Genomic DNA, 23430 nt, shown 5'->3' with positions numbered 1-23430 from the left:
AAGAATATTGTTTTTCAGCTTCTCCTTTAGGAAAAGTATTCACGTTAGTTTCAATATTCCCTGAGCTTCGATGGTTTTTAAACTGTCAAAGGAAAGCACATTTCAGAGGAATTGTTTTATTTAGTTTGTTTTATGTTTCATCCAAAAGGATTATTTTCTTGTAAACCACAGATAATTCCTATAAACTGCTTCCTCCTACAATACATTCAGTGAAATCATTCTCCTCCCCCGTGAATTATATTTAAATACTTTCCCCCCTCCATCAGATGACATTGCACAGAAAATGCCAGAACCACATGGAAGAAATGGTTTCATGTGTTTTTCTCGCCTGCAATTTCCCCTCCTGTTTTATAAACTATAGCAGGCAAAGCAATAGAATCCTTAAATTTGTGAGACTTCATCTGCAGCTTAGTTGAATTCAGTTCTATAACCTACCTATTTATTGTCATTTCAGGGGCATTCCAAAGTGGGAACAAGACCAGTTTTTTGTTTAAAATAAAGAGAAAAACCTTATAATTATGATAAGATGAACATTTGTAACATTCACCTCTCCACCCTCCTAGTCCCCAGACATCCCACTCCTATTTCTTGGGGGTGATAAATGGTCCTGTGAAAGAGGGTGCATATTCAGTTCAGCTTGACCAACAATATCCAAAAGGTTGTGGAACATCTAACATTAATGGTGCCAAACAAATCACTACATATCCAGGAATTGGTGTTTGGGCACATGATAAAAACACTCCCAATTTATTGAGGGAGGGGCTCTGTGCACTTCTGATTGCAAGTATACACTAATGAAATATTTTTTTTTTTTTTAAGGGAAAGGACAAGATATACCTGGAATATGCCACTGTGTGTGTGTGTGTGTGTGTATGCTAAACCAAGCCAAATTAAAATGCATGCATTTCAAACCTTTTCAATATCTTTATATCAAATAACAAGCTAACGTAGCTATAGGCCAGTTTTGAGACTTCTTTTCTTGCAGGGTTATGGGAAAGGAAATAATTTTCACTGAACACGAAACTCAAATGAAAAGGTAACCCAGCTGTACTGAAACAATCGAAGCAACTCTAAGGTTTTGGGAATATCCATCCCCACAAAAATAATGATAATAACAGGCAGCTCTGTACTGCAGCACTCCACAAAGGTCTGGCATATTGAAAGGCCAATCGTTCCAGTGAAAGATCAGGAATACTAGCGAGTCAGTGTTTTGTCTGAGATAAGAATGTAGGCAGAAGCAATAAAAGAAACTGTAGAAGCAGAAACACTAAACTGAGATGCTTTTGGTACAAGGTGATAGACACCATAAAAAGCTGAGAGGTCTCCTATTCCTTCCTCAGTTGACTGAACACTGCCTTTAATTCAATCATGCTAAAAAAAAAGTAGAAGCAAGCTCTTAACCGGATGTGCCTAGATACTGCTTAATGAGATTGATGTGATATTTTTTTTAATCTTCTGGCTCTGGCAATTGTACAGACACAGAGGGGGAGTCTTAGGGACTACAAAAGAATTAAATCAATACAGCAGAGTGCTACAGCAAGCTTCCCATTGGAAAGGACTCTGGGCCACATGGTTCAACACTGTGTAAGCGACACTTCCGGATTTTTTTAAAAAAACCTCCTTAAAGAGGATGCTTAGTGTCCAACTGTTCGTGTAATAGTGGAGGAAGTGTGGCAGCAAACAGTCAACAGGAAGTGGGCGTGCCACCTCCATCTGACCTCACATGATAAGTGCTGCATGCTGAACAAAATGTTTTATCAGCAGATGAAATCTCAGAGGAACACATGGAAAAGTAATTGCTAGCATGCATGCATGCTAACATACCAAGAACAGATAACTGGATGAGTTCCTTCCTAGGGCTAAGGTCCATAGGTGAGTTGATGAGAACTGCAGTGTGTTTTCTTAACACACAGGAAACATTTTCCTCCTAATTTTGTTGAAAGTATTACTATGCTAAGCCTGAAACAAAGCTTTTGCTGCAGTTTGACAAGACCAAATCCATATTTTCTGAAACAATGTGCAATGCAAAACACAGCTACCATTTGAAATTTAAACTTATCTGAATTTTGCAATGCACTTCTCCATCCAAGTAAAGTGTGTGTGTGTGTAAACACACTAGAGTAAAGTGTGACCAAAATGCATATATTAGTAAAATAGCATTCAAAAAAGCATTATATTAAGAGAAATTGCTTTTCAAAAATGTGAACATTAGGTAACGATGCATAAAGAAAATATTGTAATAGGCTAGTGAGAAAGGATTTTACTTATGTAAAAGCCATGCTGCTTCTGCTCCAGAAAGTCTTGTTTTTTGACAACCTTGGTTATTTTATCTAAAATACTTTCCACCAGTTTTTGTTAAGCAAGTCGGTCTACAATTAGGCAAACACACTTGTAAAATGTGTATTGTGGAGGAAATTTGCACAAAAATGCTGATGAATTTTCATGAGTGCTTTTCTTCAAATAATAATAGTAATCACAAAGTGATGTGGAAATATGGAGAACTGGAGACTGGAAAAATGAGAAACTGAAATTGATATATTTGCCCATCCATACCTGCAGGTAAAGGGACAGGCATCGTCCTCTTCATTCCTGTAGTTCCTTTCCTAGCAGAAAATCCAGGTGACTATCTCCCAGCTGGCTCCTGGAGGCACTAGGAATGGCTCCAAGGCCAGAGACCACTTATAGCTACAGGCGCCATCTTTGTGTCATAGGGTTAGTTTTTAAAAATAAAATAGTTAACCAGTTCAATTGTATCTTGGAAGCAAACAAGAGTTGAAGTGAAAAAATACACTCTTGCAGAGTTCTCTGAGAAGAGGGATTGATAGTTAAACCACTCTTGAGAATAGTAATTCTGTGAGGGAAACAGGGCTGTCCTAACAACTTTCAGTATCTTTAACAAACTATATTTCCCATAATGCTTTTTTTCTTTGCTCCTTGTCCTATAGCCCACTAAAACTTGAATTTAGCAAAGAACAGATTAAGAAGGGTCGACAACCATATTACCGTAGCCACCTTAGTGACACATGTAAGTGGTCTCCTTGTGTGAGCAGTTTCACTTCAAAATAAAGAAGTCACACAGGCGGTGGCGCCGCTGCCTTGGGTTTCTCTGCTGCCGCTGAGTCGGCTGGCCAGCTCTGCTGTGTGCGCCTCAACTGCCTGCCCAGAGCGCTCCTTGGGGTGGTTTGCTGTGCTGGGCTCCTCTGCTAAAAAAAGGTGGACAATTCTGGGCAACCTGGGGGGAGGGGCACCAGGCGGATCTGTGCACCCTGGCGCCGCATATGCTTAAGACAGCCCTGCATAGTTCAATCACTTTGGCATAAAATAGGCCACAACTTGAGTGATTAAGGATCTTGGCAGGCATTGGGTGTGTATCCAGTATCAATGAATCCACAGCTGATTGATTGTTTGGCAGGGTTAACCAAGGTTAAGACTTGCCCTATGACATACATCAAATGGGGGCCACTCTCCAATATCACCATTTTGAGATCACCATCAGCCACCATTTGGGCATCTGGACAGAAGCACCTCCCCTTGGATCCCCTTAATGCAGCGGTTCTCAACCTGTGGGTCCCCAGATGTTGTTGGACTACAACTCCCATCATCCCTGAGCTCTGGCCTTGCTAGCTAGGGGTGATGGTAGTTGTAGTTCAACAACATCTGGGGACCCACAGGTTGAGAAAGGCTGCCTTAATGGGATATTGTCAGGATGCTGTCAGCGGCTCCCGGCTGGTTGCCCAGAAAAGTATAAAGACAAGGAAAAATTTCTTACCATCCTTTTTTTTATTTCTGTCTTTACAGAGAGAGGCTATAGAACCCAGCCTCTTGGATAATGGTGTTGTCCTGAGTGAATCTCCATCAGCACTGCCCCATCTCTCCCACTTCCTCATCCGTCATCATCATCACCCCCTCTACAGGTGCTGCTACGTGCCGTCTGTCTTTGAGCTCTTTGCTCTCCTACTTTTAAGGATCATCGGGTTCTGGGAGATGGAGGGTCTGGAATGCTTTCTAATTACAACGTGTTGTTCCGGCTCTCCCATGATTTCCCAGCTTTCCCCCTCATCTGCCTCTGAGCTGTGACCTGCCTCAAACCCTGTTGTAAATCTATGCTGTCTTCCTCTTTCTCCTCCATGGAAGGGTCAGGATGGGGAGGTGGTCTCCACCACTCCTCCTCTGCCCAGTCCCTGGCAAATACCCTGCTTCCTTAGGATCACAATGGGTGGGACTCCAAGGATGTCCACCTTGACTAAGAATCCCACCCTATGCCTTAACTGCTATCAGGTTGTGGCAAAAGCCCCAGTCCAATGCAGTCTGAAGACCAAGTCCTCCCTGGCCCCGAATACAATAGCTGAAAAATTCTGAGACCTGGAATGTAACACTAAGTGTGGGATGGTAGGGAATTCAACGCTGAGCCCAGGTGCAGAGCGTGACTAGCTTATATAGGCAGGGAGTAGACCAGAGGAAAGAGGTTTCCCCTCTGGTCCACTTCCGAAGCCATGCCCCTCAGCTTGCCCACAATTAGCTGCAGTTGTGGGCAGGCCCTGGAAGCCTAGGGAGAAGGAAGTGGTATCCTCCTCCAGTCTGCGCCGGCACCGGAAGTCCGCCCAGTCACCATTGGGGCCATACCAGACCACAAACACTGCCCCCCATAGCAGCCGGTAAGTGGTCTATTTGGGGCTCTCTCCAGTCACCGCTGCCAGTACTAACTGCTAGAAGGAAATCTGCTTGTTTGATTATACATGAATAACACATGGATTGGCCTTTATTTATGGAGCCTGAAAAGAAAACAAGGCACAGCCATTGTCCTCTGGGTGGGAGCAAGTATTATTGGCCTGGTGATCAGCCTAAATGCATCATGTACAGCTTCCATCCATATGTGTTTTTTTCTGCCTTTGTGGCCACTACTGCTGCTAAACGGCTATCATTTTGTACACAAACATGTCTATCTTAATTTACTCATTCAGTAAGTTGAGAAACCACATAATTGGAAGACAGCAAATAGTTCAGTATGTGTATGCTGCTGCTGCTGCTGTTTTGTGTGTTTCAAAGAAATGATTTTCTAAAATTAAGATCTCATATGAGAATGTCAGCAAAGACTTCCTAGTTTTTACTACAGGGAGGAGTGGGAAAAACTTACAGCAGTTCAGAAATATCATGAACAAGAGGCTGCAGCAGTTTCCTCCGCAAAGATCTGTAGATATATGATGATGGCATGCGTTGCATATTAAAAATTAGGATCACTCTGTCAAGCCGCCACTTGGAGATCAATTCATGGTGGTCTCAAGCAATGTTTTTTGTTCTGGCACATTAAACAGACTGAAGACATATGTCTAAATTTAAGACATCCTTTGGGTTCCGAATACATATGAGCCAACTGAGAAATTTGAACTATTTCAAAGCCTTGGAAAAAAGGAATTGTAGACACATCCTTTGTTTCGGCATATATTTCTAATTATCTTGCCTTTTACTATTCTTCTCCAGTCGAGTATAATCAGACAAAATAGATCCTGCTGGGCATCGTCATGCTTAATAAAAGTAAGGATGAAAATCTGCAGATTTGGCGACACTGTGGCGCATGTGATGCACCAGTGGCTCTGCTGCAGTCTTATTTAATTATAACACCACATGCAGCTGTAATAAGGTAATTCTCTGTTTACATTCGTTCTGGCACTCCTGCTATACTTTTGCTCATCTGGGGTGCTAAGGATTTCCAACTAGTAGCACTCTCCATGGGGAGGAAACCCAAGTGAAAATAGTGGATGGAAAAGGAAGTATACTGCTCAGACCAGGAATGCAGGCATTTAGGAAGAGCATCAGTTGTTGGACCTGATTGGGTCACACCCTCTCATGTAAATCAGGAGGAAAGCAACACCGCTGGAAGAGATGAAAGGATATCGGTGTATACCAACAGAATAAATTAGCTGGTTTTTCCTTTCTTCATAGGCGTGAGTTTCCCAGATTATAATTCTGAGGCTGCAGTCTAGGAGTAGGTAATGCGGAGCTCTCTAGATGTTGTTTGAATCCAACTGTCATAAGCCTCAGCCATCATAGCCAAAGACTATGGGAGTTGTGGGCCAGCAACATCTGGAGAACATCATGTTGGCTACCCTTGCTGCAATCTTTTCCACACTTACCTGGAAATAAACCCAACTTGAAACCAGCGAGGCTTACTTCTGGCATGAATAAACACGTACCAGATTGTACTGTTAGTCATGGGAGAGTTCATTCAAGTTACTCCTGCGTCTTCATTTTATAAATATGCCAATTAATAACTGAGACATGAGAAGTACTATGCTAAGATTCTGGAACAGATTCCCCAGTATATGGAAAGGGTTTGTTCCCTGGACATGGTAAATATCATCTTTGCGGACTGTGATTGTAAATATTCAATACTATGTATGAATGCGTGAACCTATCTAATATGATCGTTCAGATTTTTTGCACAACTTAAAAGCCTGACTTGCCTGCTTGTTAAAGCTTCATGCTGGATGGCTGAAGTCCTAGTACTTAGGTTTCACTCATCACTGTTGGTCTCTTACGCAAACTTGCTTTAACATGCATTGTAATCTGTTGTGCTAATTAAGTTAAATTAATTTAGCAGGAGGGAATTGATTCAATAGCATTAGTAGGACATAGCGGTGTTAGATCCAAGTATCTTGCCCTACACGTGAGGTAAGGCAATCTATGCCATTCCCCAAGTAGTTCTCAGGCATTTAATGATTAAGATCTATATTCTATCTTTTGCAAGGAAAGAGGCTGGTAGAAGCCTCTGTGTAAAGCCTAACAATTATTTGCAGCCCATATTCATGACCAAGGACCAGTAAGTGCCATGTCCCCTTTGTTGGGTAAGGAGCGGTTTGGAGAACATTTATAATCAAGTTCAATCTTCATGAGTACAGCATGAATAAATCCATCATTAGGCAGATTTAGTGAAGCATAGGGATAGGCTTTTAAACCATTTTTAATACACTCCAGCTGCTTTAAGGTAGCTGCCCCCCACCCTCTGCTCAGGACCACAATACCTCAAGGACCGCCTCTTCCAATATGAAGCTACCCGGACCCTGAGATCATCTTCCGAGGCCCTCCTCCATGTGCCGCCTCCTAGAGAGGTCTGGAGGGTAGCAACACGAGAACGGGCCTTCTCTGCAGTGGCTCCCCATCTGTGGAATGCTCTCCCCAGGGAGGTTCGCCTGGCGCCTTCATTATACACCGTTAGGCACCAGGGAAAAACATTCCTTTTTAACCCAGCCTTTGGTTGATCTTATTGACATCCAACACCCTTTTAGAATGTGGCTCTTTTGGGGTTTTTTTATTGGGTTATTGTTTTTGGTTTGATTTTATATGTTGTGGTCTTGTTTGTGAACCGCCCTGAGACCTCCGGGTATAGGGCGGTGTATAAAATGAATTAATAATAATACCCTAATGCCATGAAACAGACCACACTCTGAAGTAAGTTCAAAAATGATTTACTTACTTGATCCAAGGTCACAATCATGTGTTATGTTATGTAGCAAAAAGAAATGCAGGTCTATGTTCTTAGGTAGAAAAATATAGCAAAGGCAGCCTCAGACACGTGTTTGACACAGATACCCATGTTGAGGCATGTCTGACTCCATTGCATGCAGTGTGAAGAGAGGAGGAGGGAGAAGAGAAACAGGAAACAAGACTTACTTCGTCCCTCTTAGGAGAAGAGGAGATGTGGCATATCTGACACTACTTCAGCAATTAGAACTCTGTGGTCCTTAACCCCTTCATATACTAACTTGCAGTGTTAGGTTTGACTCCCACAGAAACTACAGTTCCCATTATCCTTTGCCATGTGCTTTAAATCATGTGTTTTAAATGTGTGCTGGATGCACTTTCAATATATGGTGTAGTTCTGCCCAAGCTCCTCTGTACTCCCTAGCTGTAAACTGTAAACTTTGTGCGCATATATATATATATATCCCATCCCATCAGTAAGGGCACTGCAGGAAGGTAACAGCCTTGCTGGGGAGTGCCTACAGTACATATGTGTGCTTTCCAGCTGGCTTCTCAAATTCTGATTTGGAGGCACACCAAATAAAAACAGATGTTGTAATTTTAGGAAGCTGACATTGGGGACAAATTTCTTATTTGGGCTTGGATCTTGAATCTTGTGTCATGGAGGCAGGGAAAGGGAGAAAAGTATCACTCCTTCATTAAGGCCACAATCCTATATACACTTACTTGAGAGTAAGACCCACTGAATCAAGTAATATTTGCTTTGAATAGGATTGTGCTTTATGGGTAGTTTGTTGACTGTCCCCATAGACTATGTTTGGGCAATAGTTTGTTTCAACAGTTTGTATACCACTTAACACCATAGTCTCTGGCTATGTACACACATTTAAAGCACATCCTCCCCCGCCAAAAAATGCTAGGAACTGTAGCTTACCGCTCACCGAGCTAAAGTTCCCAGCACCCTTAACACACTACAGTTCCAAAGATTCTTTCAAGGGGGTCCTAAAAAGTGCTTTAAATGTATTGTATGTATACAGCCTCTGTGGGTTTACCTTTCCCCCATCTTCTTTTGCGGCTTTCTGGTCCTGTGTGGTCAAAGATAGGTATGCAGGTCTTAGTCCATAGTCTCCAAGTCTTGCTTTCCTCCTCTTTGCTCTTGTTTCCTTTTGCATCATAGCTTTTAGATGGTGAGCCTGCAGGCTGTCTTGCTTTTTATATCCATATAATGCTTAGCATAAATATTAACAACTGCACTGCGGTCCAGCCCTCTATTTTGCACCATACTAGCTACTACTTCATGGCGCCTGAAAAGACCTTCTTGAACCATGCACTACTAGTATGCATGGTACAAAGGAAGAGCAATCAATGGGGATGTGGGAGGCGATGCTCTTTGCAATGCCCTCCTCCATCTGTCATTTATGGTAGTAGCTGGAGGAGGCAAGCTGGATTTCAGTAGGTCTTGTGAGAATTCAGTTTCCAGCATCATCTTACACATACCCAGATTAGACAAGTCTTTAGTCTGTCAGATTTGACATGATAAAATGGTTAGATTTGTTGCACAGTGTCCAGAAATTTACTCCTGCTTGTTGTTTCTTCACCGGCGTTTACCATTTTAGAGCGTTGCTGTTTAGTTGTTGTTGGTTTTGTTTTGTTTCTCTCAACAGCTGAACAATCCCACTGTAAATATTCCACTGCATCCCAATTCTCCAAATCTTTGTGGCTGCCCAGAAGAGCTTCTGTAATGGGGACAGCTTCTGGCAGAGAATCACAACTGGTGGTTAGCGAATGGCCACAAATTGAAGACAGCAGAACACTGTAAACCGCAAACAAGAGATTAAAAATAATAAAGTACATAAGAAGGATTTTTGTGTGTGTAAACCAACAGTAGAACTGTTGATGTACTTTCAAATGCATCACTACTTGGTCTACAAGTGGAGAAATGTATTCTGTTCTTAGGAGCAAACCTGTATGGGTGCAGAGCTGCCTATAAGGCTCCAATAGGGAGATAAATAAAGGAATGGGCCTACTTATTCTCTATTGGGTGCAGAAGTGGCTTGACTGGTGGTGGGGTAGTTCTGCTGTGCAGGCTTCCCATCAGATGGGTCACTGCTACTTACCAGAAGGTGGATGGTCAAGGAGGAAAGCACTGATGCCAGTGTATTTGCATCATGCCAACCTCCCCACTGCCTCACCTTTTCCCCCACAGTAAGCTACAACAGGGACGTGGGTGGCGCTGTGGGTTAAACCACAGAGCCTAGGACTTGCCAATCGGAAGGTCGGCGGTTCGAATCCCCACGACGGCGTGAGCTCCCGTTGCTTGGTCCCTGCTCCTGCCAACCTAGCTGTTCGAAAGCACGTCAAAGTGCAAGTAGATAAATAGGTACTGCTCCAGCGGGAAGGTAAACGGCGTTTCCGTGCGCTGCTCTGGTTCACCAGAAGCGGCTTAGTCATGCTGGCCACATGACCCGGAAGCTGTACGCCGGCTCCCTTGGTCAATAAAGCGAGATGAGCGCCGCAACCCCAGAGTCGGCCACGACTGGACCTAATAGTCAGGGGTCCCTTTACCTTTACCTTTAAGCTACAACAGCCCATCTCTGCCACGATGTTCCTGCACAATATCAGGTCCCCATCCAGAAACATAAAGCCCTTTGCTGCAAACTATTCAGGCTGGTGATTCATATGCAATATACGGTAATTCAAATCAAGTCATGCATTTGTGCTGAGTTTTGCAACATCCCTGTTCTTCCTGACACATTTTGATTAAGAGATTATCTTGATGGCAGGATTCACCAAACTCTCATACAACATGAAAATGCTATTAAGATGGTGTATTCATCCTCTCCTGTCTCTCTTCACCTACGGTAATAGAGATAGGCGAGAATTAACACAAAGGAATTGTCCACCACTGTATAATGCCTCTCATTTAGCAACAGGAATGATCAAGTGCTGGGTAATACTTCTCATTGAGCAATGTAAATCACCTGAAAAGACTGAACTATAATGCTCAGGATTATATTTTTGGCTGAGACCCCCAAAGCTCAGTGTATGTGTAAACCTAAAATGCTTCCATATGAAATGGAAGTGTTGAACATTTTCACTTGTGACTGCAGTCTCTTGTGTCCCATTGGATGCCACTCCAAAAGAACTGCCAACCTTTCTGGAGGTGCAAGTGGTAGGAATCTTCCAGATGCATGAACAAATCTTTGCATGTGACCCATCCTGGACATATTATTTCCTAAATACGCAAAGGCATTCCATTGCCAAAAAAAGAAAGAAAACCCAACTCTATTAAGTGTAGAGCTAAGGCATGAACAATAAAAGCAATCAAAACATTTTCACAATTAAGATTGGGCACAAGCATTCCTTTCAATGATGGGTGAGGGGAAGTCTGTCACTTGATCTGAAAATACCACTGATCTCATGACACTTCCAAACCACTGTAGCCATGAGAATGACTAGTGGTGTCTTCGATCCTCAAGTCCATGTTAGTGAATTTTCCATGTTTGGGTGGTGTGGCCGGGAGGTGGGGGTGGGGGAGACTGCTTATATATAGAAGAAACAGACTGTGTCAAATTGCCCAGTACTTGCGTGTCAAGGCCCCCAAGCCAGCCCCCCTGTTAGAATAAAGAAATTCACACTGACACAGAATTTTGGTTTAAGGTTGTTGGGCAAAATTTAGGTCACAACTTTATTGATTACAGCAAATGTGAGCAGTATTGGCTTAGGCATTGGCAAAAGACTATATCAGACTCCTGCCCCCTTTGCAGGAAGTCAGTAAGGGTAAACCACCAAAAGAGGGAGCCACATCAGGGGAACCCACCTGCAGCTTTCCTCGGTGTTCCCAGAGGCCTAGCATGGCTCTAGCCCCTCAATCGGACTTCGGACAGTGCGAAGCAGGTGCTTGGCACACGTCGTGCTGCAGCCTTTATACCCCCTCACAATCACCCCATTCAAAATGATTGGCCAATAGGCCTGGGGTGATCGTGGTGCCACCCTGGCGTGAGGGTATTACTCCACCCACGCCGGGGGGGGGGGGAGTCTGAGTTGAGGGCCTGCCCGCAACCAGGACCATCTTTTAAGATGATCCTATTTATCTTATAGGTTCACAATCAAAATTCATATTAGCCCTTGAAAATTTTCATTTTGGGACAGGATAACTTCTGAAAACCGCATTTAGACTGCTGGTCTATACTTACTAAATAATAAGCTTGCCCATGGCTGGCAAACTTCATATTGAAACATAGGATGGTTGTGTGGGTGCACGTGCTTACACACACACACACACACACACACACACACACACATACTACAGTGAAAAGACTGTTAGTCTGATCACCATTCTGTCTAATGTGCAAGTTGTTTACTGAATAAAGTGTTTGGGAGCCGGTTGCCGACAATCATAAGTATAAGTTAAAATTATATATACTTTATTCTGGAGTGACTGTTGGCAGGCTGAAACTGTTCGTCAGCCTGGTACATAGATAATAATCTACGTGGAACTTTCAGGAGTGACAGTGTAAATACAGGCAGTTTGCTCTTTTTAAAAAGTAGTGCTTTAGCAGGAGAGGGGGGTGGAGAAGCGACCTAGCCCATAAACTTTCCTAGTGTGCCAAAAGAACAACGTTTGCGCAGTTCAGACTTGAGTTGTAGCTCCAGCATAACTCAGCTAGAAGAGTTGGGGATAAAGGGGGAGGAATAGGAAGGGGAGAAGCACTGTATCAAATCCTCTTGCTGTTGTAAGAACAACATGAGGGACTTGAGGAAGATGTGGAAGCTTTAAGGAGCTACACAGCCCTTGCTTTCTCTATCCTCTTCTGCAAAACTGTCTTGCAGCTCTTGGTCTGAGATCTATACTGGCCAAGCCAAAAGAATCAGTTAATCAGGTTGCAATAATCTGTTAAACAATATAACAATATAAAGAAAGTTTTATATGCTGTAATGACACTTACTGTTTTTACAAGCACCCCACTTCCCTGAGCAGTGGAAAGATCCAGGGGCAGCGCTATCTGGATTTGGCTTCTGAATTTTGAATCATAATTCTGAAGAATTATGATTGCTGTTTTTGTGATATATATATATTTGGCTTATTTAGAAGCCGAGCATAGGTGGAGGGGAAGCAGCACTTGCATGCCTACCAGGCAGCAGATCCACTGCCAACCTTGATGCTAAACATGGCAATGCTATTATTAAGAGCTATAGCAGTAGGAATTTTCATCATGACCACAGCAAGGAAGCAAAGGATTAACTTCCCCTCCCTGTGCGCAGCTGTCCCAATGAAAATCATTGCTGGGGGAATATGGTTAAAAACAAACCATAGACTTCAAGTTAAAGTCATCTCTAGTTTGGACCCAAGATACTTCCAGCCTTCAGCTCATTCTTCTCTCTATGCTTCATTCTTCTCTGTCCCCCAAAATGCTTCTTTTGATCCCAGTATATCTGAAGGAGCGTCTACACCCCCATCGTTCTACCTGGACACTGAGGTGCAGCTCTGAGGGCCTTCTGGAGGTTCCCTCACTGTGAGAAGTGAAGTTGCAGGGAACCAGGCAGAGGGCCTTCCTGGTGGAACGCCCTCCCTTCAGATGTCAAAGAAAGAAACAACTATCTGACGTTTAGAAGACATATGAAGGCAGCCCTGTTTAGGGAAACTTTTAATGACTGATGCTTTAATGTATTTTTAATCTTTTGTTGGAAGCCACCCAGAGTGGCTGGGGAAGCCCAGCCAGATGGGCGGGGTATAAATAAATTATTATTATTACTTTCCATGCCTTACATAAGTCCCTTCCTCCATCTTATGACTAATACTTAAGATCAGTCTCGACTATTAGCTCCTGTTGAGGAAACATTAATCACCACATTAACAACTAATCTTACTAATAAAGAAATGCCTATCTGGTACAGTAGTGTTTGCTGTGTGGAAATACTTCAGCACCTGTTGAAGACCTTCCTCTTCCCACAAGCCTTTTAAATGCAGATAGTTGAATTGCTTAAGGTTGTTTTATGGGAAGTGATTTATAAACGCACTTGATGATTGACAGTGACAATGAGGATGAGGATGACTAGCCGTAGTACTTTACTATAGAAGTATTAATGATGGCATTCGAACTGGAAATTCATTTTCCAATATGTTGGTTCTGCTAGAGATTCCCTCTGCTGTATGTTTTGTCAAGAGACATTGGTCACGTGAAAGTTCCCATGGTGAAGGAGTTTTAGCCTCTGTTGTGGCCGAGTCTATTATGCCAAAATTGTTACTATGCATGGTTGAGGTTTTGTTATATGGAGGAAGCTGAGGTTGCTTGGGAGCATATGTATTGGCTCCTGACAAGTCCGGATCAATTGATCAAATGAAAGTTATCAGATTAAAGTTGGTTAAGCTTTCATTAGAGGAATATGCTGCAAAATATCTTATTTGAGATCAGGCATCTCCCGTCCCATTTCTTGCACATTCAGCATGTAAAGAACCAGGACTGTCCGTAGAAGACAAATGAATTGCATCTTGCCACAAATGCTTTACAGTCACTTCTGCCTCTCTTGCTCTAGCTGCTCCAGTTGTTGATTCACAAGAGTCTAGCATAGATTTCTGGACTAAATTTGGCAATGGAGTTCCGGACGATTTATCTGAAGCACTGCAGGTCTGTGCTTGTGTGGTAGCCATATTAAAACTGCAGTCTCCTTCAGTTGAGCTAAGCGCTGAGTCAAAACAATCGTTGTCCCACTGCCTGCCCTCCAATTAAAATATATGGCTTTTAAGCCCATGTAAAAGTAAAATAGATAAAACAGATATGCTCATTGCCTGTATGTTTCAATTAACATTTAACAGCTGAGTCAACTGACTTTAAAACTATTCAAAATTAAAACAAATTAAAACAGACCATGGAGCTCAAGGACAAGAAGCTTTACTCGTCGCCTTCCTCAACCGAAAGTCAACAGGCCTACACTGGGGTCAATAAAATAAACTATATGCTGTTTTAACAACCTCTTTTATTAAGTGCTTTTTGCATTGTTTTAAAGTATTGGTTGTTCTTCATATAATTTTACTTTGTTTTAAGTAAGTATTGTACTTCTGCTGACATTGCATGCCAGTTTATCCTTGTTTCTCAGTGGCCTTATTGTAGCTACAGTCTTAGGTGGTGAGGCCAGCAGGACTTAAAAGAGGTGATAATAGAATTGTTGCTGTTGTTTATCAGAATCACTTTTCAAATGACTGATGTTTCAGTTTTCTGGTAGGTTAAATGCAGAACAAAATGTTCTTTTTCTTTTTTTATTGAAAGACCCTGCCAGTTTTAGATTTGACCACCAACAGCATTAAGTAAACAGGATATTTATTCAAGGGAGAACCTGGTTCTTTATTAAAAGCACGCTCAGCTCACCTGGGTTTTCTATTTCATAGCATCTTGGAAGCCCTGCACAATTTTGAGGACTATTCCATTGCTACAAACAATTATAAACTGTATATTGGGGAGGGTTGGGAAGAAAAACTTACTGTTTGCAGAAGTCCAAATTATTACAGAGAAAATTAGGGTTTTTTCCCCTGGTAAATGATCCTTACCTTTTAGTCACACCACATGCTGTGTTTGTTCTAAACAGCATGAAGCAAATACTCTGGCTTTTCATGGCTTTAAACATCCTAGTTCTCAACCTTGCTACATCCCTTTAAAAAATAAGTGTTCCTTTCAAAATGGTCAAGATGAAAGTTAGAAATAATTTCAATTTTCAAAAGCCAACGGCAATTGAATTAAATCTGGTTAAAGAATACTGGATGTGAAAGCTTTGTTTTTGCTAAGTGGACTAGGCTTTCATCTTACAGCTGCATTATCCCAACACATTGTTTGTTGTTACCAAAGCAGTAAATGTTGTTTGGCTTCTGTGGAAAACCTAGGGCCCAGGAGACTTTGAAGTATTTTCTGTGACTTAGTGTCACCTACTGTTCCTGTCAGCAAACTGAGATAAATGTGATGGACTCAAGGTGTCTGGTCTAATTCCTTTATTGACACATTGTCTTGTCTTCAAAAACTTGTGTAAATGAATGTATCCAGAGAGTAATGCGTCAGTAATGGCCTTCGAGATAAAGGTCATTGTTTATGTACTGATTCCTTGCTTCCTAAGTTCTTAACAGCCTCCAGATCTTACAAATTAGCACCTCACTGAGATCAAAGTCCTCCCTATTCTTTCTTCAATTACTTGCTTGCCTGGTGGAGCCAAAGGAGACACTTCTAGAATCTTCTGGTCTTGGCTGAAGTCTGTATTTTGTAGAGGGCAAATGGTGAAACTATGCACTGTCTTTTTACATTTCATTGAATCTCTGCAGACACATTCAAGACCCAACAGAACTCCCACAGTTTCCAGCCTATTGGAAGCAGCGGGTGAAACAAACTTTGCCCATCTTAACAATGAATCTCCCTGACTCTTGGGAATGGCAGCAGCAGTTGTACATACTACGTTATATATATTAGCTAAACATGACCAATGTCATGTGGCAACAAAAAAGCTAATGCAATCTTAGGTTGCATCAACAGAGTTCTGTGCAAAGACTGTGAGAAAAAGAACATTATTATTGTTTGGTCAGACCTCACCTTGGAGTACTGTGTCCAGTTATGGGCACTGCAGTGTTAAAAGGATATTAACAAATCGGAAAATGTCCAGGGGAGGGTACCAAAGATGGCGAGAAAACAGTTGCCAACAGGATTTTCTGGACCCGGTGAACTATATGTCCATCCCACATGCAAAAGAGAACACTATTTTGGGGGTTTATTTATTTATTTATTTAAGAAGAGTTGATTAGAACTATCCCGTGTACAAAAGCTTTGCTTGCTACACAGTAAAGTCAAGAGAAAATTAAATCCTGGATTATCCCCAATAACAACTTTATTTTATAAAGAATAAATGTAAAAAAGCAACTTTGCCAGGCAATTTTCATTTCTGGAAAATGTATAGATTGACTGAGATTAAAAATTGTTTAGAAACAGATCCTTTATATTGGACAACTATGAACTACCCAGAAGTTAAAACATGGCCCTATTTGAGAAAACACCGAATTCGAATCTCTAATGCTAAAAGATCAGTCTCAGAAATTACGGAGCGAAATATATGGTATTATGAATATAGATAACAGCAATTAAAACCTATCAAGCTCAACACGAAGAGATCTGTGACATGAAATGCCTGTATCTGCATGAAAATATTTGTGGCAGTAGGTTTCACAGCAAACAAACAGCACTGCTGTGAAATATTGATTGATTGATTGATTGATTGATTGATTGAACACCCTCAATATTTATGGAAGATTAAATAGTTTATGTTGGAAGTCTAAAGCAATTAATGGTGATAGATACCATGTTTTTTGGTCTTGCTCAAAGATATGATATTACTGAACAGCTGTTATAATAGATAGAAATCACTATTAGGTGTGACTTACCAGCATATCTAATAGCTATGCTAAAGATTTAGTCTCGTTAGAGGACTGCTAATAGCCAACACAACTATTAGTTACACTTGGTGGAAATAATCAATGCACTAACACTGGAGGACAATACAAAGAGTATGGGGAAGAATAATCACTTCATTGAAAAATGGAGCCTTTTTGTTATGTACTGGTGCAAGGAGACACAAGATAATGTGGAACAATATGCACTGCTGGAAACATTGTAATTCATACTAACAACTTAGATTCTTGCATGTATAACTTCAGACAAGGAGAGGAAAACAATTAGCTTTAAACCTCCATTGTAAACAATTGATCAGGCTTTCATTAGTTTTCAAAAGCCACTCATTAATGAATCCTGGTTCTTCAAATTTCAGTAGGCGGCAGATGCATTTACCTGTTACTAGAACACTTCCCATATCTATAGGATCAGAGGATCCTCTCTACTGCTATTACATCATGCTCTGTTTATGAGCCTCCCAGGAGCATATTGAAGACTTGACTAGATCCAGAGCATAACAACTATGTAGAAAGCTACGTAATTGTGTAGGGAGTTGCATGAGTAGGAAACCGATACTATGATCTCATATCTGTCTGCATCTGCCCACCTGGGACTTGCAACATCTCTTCCTGTTCTGTGCTTGTTCATACATGATCATTTGTAATGAGCGGATCGATAATATGAGAGTAGAGGGAAGAAGGCCTATTCTTTCCTTTATCTCTTCCTACATTATGCAAGAATTCTAATATATTTCTTCCTTCCTTGCCCACATGTGTTCATGATAAAGAGGTTAATAAGTGCTTGAGGGTTACAATTACAAATATATTGGACTACTTACAATTTTAAAAGATCACAGTTACCTAGCTGCACTATTAATATAAATGAAAGCATTTTGATTGGTCTCATCCAGGGCTGAACTTGCATTCGAGGAAAAAGTCAAACAGTTCAGCTAGGGATTGTGCTTCCTCATCCCACATCCAAGGGCTGTGATTGGAAAGAAACTCTGCTGCGACGACGGTGCTCATCCACCCCCACAATGCACTACCTGAGGCAATGGTCTCTTCCTGCCTCATGGAAGCCCTCTCTCTCTAAACCAGGGGTGGGGGAACCTTTTATGATCCAAGGGCTGCATTCCCATCTGAGAAACCCATGCCAATGATGCAGTGGCATAGCTAGCCATGAGGGCGCCTGGGGCAGCACGTATGCCCTGACCCCAGGGGTGGCGTGAACTGTCCATGGCACAGGGCGAGCTGGGGCAGGGCACCCAGTGGAGCCTCCAAGGAGTCCACTTGCCACCTCCCCCTCAGTGGTAGGGTGGCTGGGAGGGAGGCGGCAGGCGCATGCAAGCCCCATGCTGCTGTTTCGGGCAGCACGGAGCTTGCATGGAGTCCACCTTTCGCCTCCCCCTTAGCCGCCCTACAGCTGAGGGGGAGGCGGTGGGCAAATGCAAGCCCCGCACTGCCATTTGGGCAGTGTGGAGCCTGCAGGTGCCAGAGCTACCGCATCACTCCCAGGAGAGACTCATGGCTCAGGTGTGCTGCAGGCCCATGGTAAGTGCCGTCCCCCCATGGTGTGGCGCCTAGTGTGTCCCACCCACCGTCCCTCCTAGCTATGCCTCTGCAGTGGTGGGTAGAGCTAGAGGGCGGAATTTGCAGAGCAATTAATGTACATTGTACCTTTGCACAGAAGGTTATCTTCTGCACACACTCATCCAACCATCCCTCTCCATCCAGACAAGTAAGAGGCTGTATCAGAATTCCAGGATACATTCCAGCCAGACAAAAACACTCAATAAGGATGTGAATCAGGGGTGGAGCAGGGTGTGCATGAGAACAATCTGAAGGCCAAACAAAGAGGCCTAGACATCTGCATTTGTTCCCCACCCCAGGACTGAGATGACTCATCCCTGCTGTAAACTTTGCCTTCATCAATTCCTAGAGCATCACAGTTGAAAGGAAGGTTTACTTGTATACGGTAAAGCAACCATCGTGCTTATCCTCTTGCCTTGGTTTTCTGTTCCAGATATAAGGTTAATTATTAAAACTGGGTTTTATGCTGATTCTATAGAAGGCCTAATTGCCATAAAAATAAACTTTTTTGTTAATTTATTTTCTTCTTTCATTAATGAGAACAATATGCTTTCCCCCTAAAGTTAAGTGTTCTGTCTTGGCAGTGAAGAACATTACATTCCGCTCTATTAGCAAAATTAAGTGATATGAAAGCAGCTAATGACTTGCTTTGGGAATTGAGAAGATTAGCTTTTCAAATCATTTTAATTTTGAGCAGTCCAACTCAGTCCGTTTAACTTTACAGGAGGGACATATTCGTTTCCAACACAAGTGCTCATTAAAGCCAAGCAGTGAGATGTTTTAAATTTTAATTTAATTTATTTTTTTTAATAAATGAAGCTTCAGGTTCAATTAATAAGTGGGCTACCCAGGGCTTAAATTCATTAAAGCATCCCAAGGAATAAACAGATGAAAATACCTAGTGCTGGAAGTTTCACAGGACTTACTCACTGAAATCACTTCTATTTAGGGAACTATACTGTTACAAGTTGAGGATGGAAGAACCCCCTAAACCCAAGAAATTAATGGATGTCAGGATCTACCGTATATACTCGAGTATAAGCCGACCGGAATATAAGCCGAGGCACCTAATTTTAGCACAAAAAACTGGGAAAACTTATTGACTCGAGTATAAGTCGATTCACCACACCACAAACCTGGTGGTGGCGGCAGCGGCAGAGGAACAACAAGCAGCCTAAAAGGGCTGCTTTCGGGCTGTTCGTTCCTCCGCCGCCGCCGCCAACAGTGGCAAAGGTGAAGGAGGAGGAAGTAGCAACCCAAAAGGGCTCCTTTTGGGGCCGCTGGTCCATCCGCCACTGCCTCTGCCGCTCTCAAGAGCAGGCATAGGAGCCGCGGTTGGGAGAGGCACAGCACAGCTGTGACCTCCCACAAACCACTGTTGTAAATCTACACTGTCTGGAAGGGTCAGGATGGGGAGGTGGTCTCCACCACTCCTTCTCTGCCCGGCCCTTGACATCACCCCCCTTTCCAGTGCCCTCCTCTTCTGCCCTGTCCCTGACATCTGGACGCATAAGTAAAAAGGAGGGCTGGATGAGAATAGGCTGAGGTTGGTGGGACAATGCCGCATTCACACTTATGGAGCAGCCCACATTGATGGAGCAGGGTCTGTCCAAAGAACATGTGGGATCGCAGCAAGCATAACAGGCTGGATACCAGGAAGAAGCATCAAGCCATGTCTTTGGTGTACCAACATTAATGGAACACTTGGACACTTAATACTTCTAGTTTGCATCAGTGGAACATGACTAATACTAACGTAGTAGAGAAAGCATTGGGACATAAACGAAGGTTGGTCTACAAACATTAATTTCTAGAAGTTTAGTGGACACTGAATTCTGGTTAGGCTTTGGGCCTAACCCAGAATCTAGCCTGCCAGTAGTGCATTTGTTCAGTTTAAAGGAGAGATGCTAAGTCCTTATTTTGTCCACAGTCTCTCATTTCAGCATATCCCTAAATATACTGTGCATGCCAAACAGACAAGCAACCTGCTATCAAGGGTCTTCTGGTCTCTCTTTGTGCTTAGAAAATTGAGGGTGCTTGGCACCTTAGAGTAGATGCCCAGTATTTTGTACTGTCAAGCCATAAATAAACAAGACTTATGTGGCTATTCCAAGTTTGGTAAACTAAAACTAAGGGTCCATTCAGTTCAAACCAACCTTTGCCCTATGTTATTTGCAATGTGCTATCTTTAACTCAAGATCACAGTTTTTAGCAAGTTGGACTAGAAAGTCATTTAAGCAGGTTGGAATTTGGCTGGCAGCTGGCAAGCTTTGGGTACTTATTTCCTGTTCCTGTTGTTTAGCTACTTCTACAGCTGACACCAAATTAGTGTCGCAGGTCACAGCATCCCCCATTCTAGCTGAATGGCATGATCCACAAGAATTGATGCTGCTGATCTTTTCTGAATATAGTGGGGCTGGGTTGGGGGGAAAGGAATAATTACTGTGGGGCAAGTGGCACATTATGAAGATGCAGACAAGCAGAGTTCCCGACTGAGCAAACATCAGTCACAGCTGCCTGACAAGACTACCAGTGCGTTATGCATAAATCTGTTTCCCTTTTCTCTTCAGAGCAAAAAAAATAGCTTGAGGGGGATCAATTTTGACAGCAATATCAGCAGGCATGCAAAGGGTTAGCCATACTTCATCATCTTAATGGCACACATAAATATGTAATGTGACAAGGAGATCTCTAAATTATTATCTTTCTTTTTAAGTTTTTGGTTTTTTTAAAAAAATTACAACTAGTTTTCATCGTCAGTGCTATAGGGGAGTGAAACGTAATCCTCATGTGATGGGTAGGGAGGGCAAGTGCTTTTGCAAAGGGGTGGCCTTACTTGTGTTTGCTGCTGCTTCATTTAAAAAGAAGGCTTGCCCTTTAGCGCTGGCATATCCTTCCAAGGAAAGAACCATAGCTTATCAGTAGAACAATGCTTTTCACATGCGGAAGATCCCTGGTTCAGTCCTTGGCATATCGTGTTAAAAGGGTCAAATAACAGGTGTTGTGAAAGACCCGCTTGAGACTCTGAGAGTCACTGACAGCCAGAGTTCAATAGACAATATTGGGCTAGAGGGGTCAATGTTTACCTTGTTTAGGAACGTAGGAAGCTGCCTTGTATTGTGTCAGACCATTGGTCCATGAGTAAGAGGTTCCGGGTAGTGGTAGTGGGCAGAAGGCACCTAAAAGGGGGCAAGGTGGATCTTGACTGGCCATGGACCCCCTGGATCAGGCATAGGCAACCTCGGCCCACCAGATGTTTTGGGACTGCAACTCCCATGATCCTTAGCTAACAGGACTAGTGGTCAGGGATGATGGGAATTGTAGTCCCCAAACATCTGGCGGGCTGAGGTTGCCTGTGCCTGCCTGGATCCAAAGCATCTACAGTTCCTCTGTTGTGCCAGCCTGAAGCTGGGGCAATGAGAAAAACATGCCACCACCTTCCACCCCGAACAGCAGGAGTTGGCAAGGATGTGAATACAGTGGTAGCCCCACTGCTCCCTTCATCCTACAAGCTGCTTCAAGATTGCTCTGTGATGGCCCAGCCCAATGCATGCTTACTCAGGAGCAAGTCCCACTGTGTTTAGTCAGACTTAACTCCTAGAAAAGTATGCATAGGATTGGAACTTTAAATATGTTTCCAGTATCTTACCTGCACAAATAATACATTGTTCTGACTGACACTATGTACTGACTGACTGACACACACACACACACACCCAGATTAGATTATGGATGATCCATCCAGCTCCGTCTCCCTTTCAGGCATGTCAGAGTCAGACCTTCAGAGTCAGTCCTCCTTAGAAAGATTCCCCCCAACCCCAGTTCAAGGGCCATAAATCTCCTTGCTAAGGAGAAGAACCACAAGCCAATTGGAAGTTAAATTGTTGGGCAGCCCACAATCTAATTTAAACTTTGGCTGCTTTATTTTTACCATTTGGAGAAAACTGTAGTTTCGCATAGGGTATAATCATGTTTATTTAAGTGCAACGTATATCTCTATGGGGGAGAAACAGCCAACTGTGGCAAACGGCTTTCAGCAGAAACATATGGAAAAGACCCAAGAAGAATGGATGGCTCAGTGAAGGTAGCTATGAAGTGCTTTTTCAAGGTAATATGTAGAGAAAGATGCTGAGTGGATTCAAAGCAGAGAAACCCAGAAGATAAACTGAACTCTCTGTTGTGCAAGTTTAGGGGCACATCGTGCAGGTGTGTGTCTACTATATATTCTGAACAGTGGCTTGATTGTCTGTCCGTCTGTCTGTCTGTCTGTTCTCTACATCAGAGGTTTTCAACCTTTTCTAGTCAACGGCTCTTGACCAACTACATTCTTACTGTGGCACCCCTGTGGGGCTCAGGAGCCCGGTTATGTCACCCCTTGCCTGCAGAGGTGGCAGCCTCTCACCCCTTTTCGAACACTCCCCCTTGCACAGTGTTCCCTCAGCCTCCTCTCCTCTCTTCTCTCCTGAGGAGTCCTCTGGACAGCCGCAGCTGATGCCCTGGTCTCTGAGCTGCCCATCCTGCCCCAAAGAGAGGTGCCTCCTCACACTGCCCCACTGGGGCCTGGGAAGCACCCCCCAGCCAGCCACAGAGGCACCATTCGCCTGGGGAGCTTGTAGCCAGGGCTCATGCAACAAACAGCTGTGCAAGCCACTGGGAGTCAGAGACACAAGAAGGCATCAGAGAAGGGAGGGGACACTGGTTAAAAACTACAGGATGGCCACATCCTGAGATATCATCACCAAACTTGGCACAAGGGTTCCTGAATTGTAGTGGGAATTTTTGTCAATGTTGGACTGTTGGCTGTAATTTGAATCAAGATGACAGTACAAAACAGGGTTTAGGCATGACTTTGCCCATATTTTGGCATAGGTTCGGCCACCTCTCAAAATATCATTGCCAAATGCAGCATGAGTGCTCCCAAAATAAGGCTGGTGGTCTTCATG

The sequence above is a fragment of the Podarcis filfolensis genome, assembly GCF_964270895.1.
Source record: "Podarcis filfolensis genome assembly, chromosome: 5".
Taxonomy (NCBI): Eukaryota; Metazoa; Chordata; class Lepidosauria; order Squamata; family Lacertidae; genus Podarcis; species Podarcis filfolensis.
The sequence above is the reverse complement of the archived record's forward strand: the minus strand, read 5'-3'. Positions refer to the sequence as shown.